The sequence below is a fragment of the Microtus pennsylvanicus genome, chromosome 22 (assembly GCF_037038515.1).
Source record: "Microtus pennsylvanicus isolate mMicPen1 chromosome 22, mMicPen1.hap1, whole genome shotgun sequence".
Lineage (NCBI taxonomy): Eukaryota > Metazoa > Chordata > Mammalia > Rodentia > Cricetidae > Microtus > Microtus pennsylvanicus.
This window is the reverse complement of record NC_134600.1, coordinates 23,330,495-23,335,684: the sequence shown is the minus strand read 5'-3', so window position 1 is coordinate 23,335,684 and position 5,190 is coordinate 23,330,495. Positions and strand designations below refer to the sequence as shown.

At 40.0% G+C, this 5,190-nt stretch overlaps 1 pseudogene; it reads left to right on the top strand.

Annotated features, from left to right (window-relative positions):
• Positions 1-4,070: 4,070 nt before the first annotated feature.
• LOC142839992 (cytochrome c oxidase subunit 7B, mitochondrial pseudogene) lies at positions 4,071-4,316 on the top strand (annotated as a pseudogene).
• Positions 4,317-5,190: the final 874 nt, after the last annotated feature.

Below are 5,190 nucleotides of genomic sequence, written 5' to 3'. Positions count from 1 at the left end.
ACTAGACACTATAATGACAACTGACAAAATAAGACCACAATTTACAGATTAAACTATTATGTCAATGTTAAGTTTCCTTGTTAAAAAGATATATTGGTGTTATCCAATGACTTCTCTTGCTAAGAGAACAATTGTAGATTTTATTTATGTAAAGAAAAAATCTATATGTGTTTTATCACAATAAAGACTATGTATTAAAATATATCATGCTGTTTCCTAACTTTAATACATACAATTGATCATATAAAATTATCAATAATTATTATTATGTAAAAATTAAGAGCCGGGCGATGGTGGCGCACGCCTTTAATCCCAGCACTCGGGAGGCAGAGGCAGGCGGATCTCTGTGAGTTCGAGACCAGCCTGGTCTACAAGAGCTAGTTCCAGGACAGGCTCCAAAGCCACAGAGAAACCCTGTCTCGAAAAACAAAACAAAAAAAAAAACAAAAATTAAAATAGCTTTACAGCAAATTATGATCATTAAGACCGTATCCAACTGCTTTTTGGTTGGATCTAAGGTTCATTCCACAGAGAAAAGAACATGCTTACTACTGTTAATCTAGCTACTAATCCATGGAGCAATATGTTACAATGAATTTAAGCCTTAAACTTTGCTCTCCTTTTTGAAATAATGGCAATTTCAATCACAATAAGTATCCGTAAGTACATGTGGACATATCACATTAATAAGGCAAATGTGATTGAAGGAATTTCTGGCGTTCCCTTTGTATCTGCAGCCTGTGTCTTCCCGGTGTCTGCGAGTCCCCACCCCTGTCACCCATGAACACACAGCTGCTCACTGAAGCTGCGTATCTTGTGCACCTTCAATTTCATTCCCAGAAGAAAACAGCCCATATCTGCAGCTGCGTGAGTGACAGGAGCTCTTCTTTCTGAGTATGACAGTTAATCCTGAACCAACTAGCTTCAGACAACCCGAAGAGTAATGAACTGGAGCAGGTCAGCGGAGGACCACATGATTTACATTCATTAAAACTAATTAAAACCACAGGCAGGAATTAAAAGCTGGAGGCCTTTATAATCAACAATTATTGGACCATACTACCAGCTACTTTTAACAACTTTTTAAAAAACTTTCCTTCCTAAGCAGTTAACTCTTTATAGCCCACATACTAGACCATAACCACCTATCAGCATTTTCATCCTTCCAAGGAAGAATTATTATCTAAATAGGGTATCTATCAATCATGGCATTTCTCCATCATGAAAAACAGTGTAAACAGAGACAGGCTTTCTTTGTTATGATAAGCAGATCTTCCTCCATCCCTCATGCGTGTCCTAAGCATTTCTTGGATACCTACTCTCTCATAAGCACAACGTGAAGTGCTTGTGGCTTGAGGACTATGTGAGAAACCACAGAGGAGGAGCATGACCTCCATGCCAGGGTCATCCACCAGCACTGTTCCACCCCCTTTGTGCTAAGGCTTCAAATAAAAGCCTCATTTCATCGATAACCCAGCATTCCAATAGTCCTCACGTGCAGTTGTTTGACTTGATAACCATGAATAGCATCCATCCCTAATGAGTGTTGCAACATCTATAAACTCCAAAATGGTGCATTCCGGCACAAAAACTGATGAAACCATTGATCTGTTTTTGATTCAGCATCCAATGACTATAACTCTGCACCCTTTAAATAAACTTCGGCAGGTGGTATAAGAAGTATGGGACCCATAAGAGAGCAGTAGAAAGAGCAGTTAAAGACCATGAGTAGATAGGAGTAGTGGCCTGTGCCAGTGACCCCAGCCTTCAGAAGCTCTCAAGACCAGCCTGGACAGCAGAACCTTGCCCCTCTCTCAACCTCTCTCCATCTCTCTGTCTCTCTCTCCCTCTATCTCTCTCTCTCTCTCTCTCTCTCTCTCGTCTCTCTCTCTCTCTCTCAGCTAAATTAAATGTCAATATTTCAGATCAAATAAAGCATAGAACAAGAAAGACTCACCGCACAGCCGACTAAACAGGACGACACCAATAGACATGCTAACATACAAGGGGAGAGCTCAGGCAGCCTCAACCCTACACAAAGAACTACAGGCAACTAAGGAATGCTGAGTGGGAGAAACCATCTTCCTACGGAAGAGCACACCAGGGGGAGATTCTATCCCAAAGGGTGAGCCTTGAAAACATACATACATGCACGCATCATTATATGAACTGAGCGGAGTGCGTGTGTATGTGTGTGCGTGCGTGTGTGATCAACAGTTAAAGAAGAAAAGGCCATGGATTTGAAAGATAGCAAAAGGAAATATATAAGATGTTCTGGAGGGAGAAAAGGGGAGGGTGAAATGATATCATTATGCTATAATCCCCAAAATAATAAAATTATTCAAAAAATTTAGACTACCACATTGCAGACTACAAATGAGAATTCATTAGTTTATTCCAACCAAAGCCAGAGCTGGGTTTCTTCCCTTCATTCAATTACTTTACTTATCTACATTGGCTGTCATTCTTCTCTCCATCTTATTTCTGAAAACCAGTGTCAGGATAGTGAAGGAAAGGCTTTGAGCAGTGCCTCCCAACCTTCCCGGTGCCGTGACCCTTTCACACAGTACCTCCTGTTGTGCTGACACCCAGTTATAAAATCAACTTTGTTGCTACTTCATAACTTTTGTTTTGCTACTGTTATGAACTGTAATATAAATATTTGTATTTCCTGGTGGTCATAGGTGACCCCTGGGAACCGCTATAATGTAAATATCTGTATTTTCTAGTGGTCGTAGGTGACCCCTGAGAACCACTATAATGTGAATATCTGTGTTTTCCGATGGTCATAGGTGCCCCCTGAGAACTGCTGGCCTAGAGAAACTAAGAGACTGACGTTATTTAAATGCACTGCTGTGGTCTTCCAATTAGTCTAACCTCAACTAGTCATTTTGAACACAGAATGAAATTTAGTAATGAGAACAACTGCATATTGTCCAAATAATTCTCTTACATATTTTCACCTCAAGTATGAAATCGGAAAAGAACTATTGCAGAATTATGCCAATTAGAAATCAGTTGGAGGGAAAGAGGAAAACAAAGAACCGAGTAGAAATTTCTGTAACTTTTATCTGAGAGCCAGCGTCAGTTACTAACAATTTGAACCCCAGGTAAATATTGCAGTCCCAGGAGAGTGTTCCAGCTCTCGATGAGCTGGCGGTGTTAACCTAGCACAGAAAAAAGTTGACATCATTGACAACAAGCAAAACAACTATCAAAAATTCTTAACATCTTAGGAAAGTTGAAGTCTGGCTAGGTTTCAATAACTTAGTAACTGCTAGTGACTTCTGAGGATGCTGCACTGTAGGTCAGAGGATGACAACTCGGCCTCCCCTCTCCCCATCCTCCACATCTATCCAAACAACACACAGGAGATCCAGTCCCTCTTCTCAGTGACAAGGTACCAGAAATGAAGAAGACACACATAAGAAGGCGCACACCAGCGAGAAATGGGAGATACAGTCATCTCCTCTTTCTGGCTTCAGGAATCCTAAACTTAGATGAAACGAGGCAGCACCAATTAATCATTGGATTTATTTTCTTTTCTTCTTCCTTCCTTTCTTTCTTCTTTCGGACAGCATAGCGTTATAAGGAACAAATGAGCACATCTTCCCACATTGAATTCAGGCCAGTAGAGTCCAGGATCATCTGCTCTTGCTCGCAGTCCTCCGTGGAAACACTTCAGGCGTTGCCACTTAGCGCATTCTCCCAGACTCTGGTCACCTCACCAACACCCCTCTTGTTCAGAGACGCATTTCTGTTTTCTACCCAACCTTAAAAGGTGATATTTCTGGGTGTCTCTGATATTTTAAGCAATGTCATGGTTGAGAGAAACATTAGTCATTTTAATTTTCAAGAAATATTGTAGTCCAAAAAGTTCAACTGATACAAATCAGTACACGGGCAATGTGACAAGAAACAACTATTCTCTGGAAAATTTAAATTATCAAATTGTTACCAAATAAAAGGTTCTTTTTGAGACTTTGTTTTTTCGGGATCTTGGCAAGGGTAACAAGGCAAATTGGCACCAAAGCAGCATCTTTGGTCATCATAGTTACATCTTCTCTGTGATGTTGCCCTTGACCAGAAACACACTAAGCCACCTTCAAGTCTGAAGTATTCAGCAAGTGATGGCAAGGGCAGAACCGCCAAAAAGACACCTAATTTCCATGAAAACTATGGAAATGCTGTATTAACAGGTAGAGAGAGGTCTTGTCTGTGCTTTTACATGGACATATACAACAAGAGAAATCCGAATAGAATAGAACCTGTCACTTGTTGGCCGAGTCACCCCAAATGAATGGAGAGATGAGTAGTCATGCAATAATCAGGAAATTGTTTCAAAACCAACTTATAAGTGATGCCAAGGCAGAGTCACATACTCATTAAAACATATTGAAGAAAGTAAAGTACCTTGGAAACCTTCATAAAAAGGTTCTTTGAAAGGAGACTAGTAAAAGGGAAATGGGATTCTAAGTGTTTTCATGGGAGGAACGAGATACAAGGCAGGGGATGAGAGAGTAATGCTGATTGGGGCTGGGAAGAAAGAGATCGTAGGGTACTTTGGATCCCAGAGGGCTGTTCTTGTTCTTGCGCTGTTGCAATGGTACAGACAAGCTAGAAATGTGGAAGAACACAGAAAATAATTGGCCCTGATGCTCATAATGCTGTGTCAAGCATTTAATTCAATTCACGACTGAAACTGACTCTCTCTCTTTCAATAGACAAAGGAGCGAATAGATGGTATTTTTAAAACAGAGAAAAGAAAAACTGTCAGATCATTTCCTGACTTCAGCACTGTTGCTTGTTGCTAAATTAACAGAACATTTCATACGTGAAAAAATTATCAAATCCTTAAATATAATTATGGTATATTTTAAAATATCAGTTCTAATTATATTTTTCTTTGACGAAGTAATTATACTTCAAGAAGCTGTGATCAGAACAATGTTTTTGCTGCTGGATCTTGGAGCAGAAAGTAGAAAAGGTGCTTCCGACTGACTTGCAAAGAGCAAGCTGAACTTCCCACAACCTTTGTGCCCAGCCTTATGAAAGAAAGGCTTAAAAATAGACTCCCAAACACAAATTCTAATCTTCTTTCAAGTCACTCATTGATTTGTAATTGAATGTTCTTTAGGACAATGGCGGTCACATACTGTAGACTGCTTTTCCCTCCATGGGTTTGTTTTC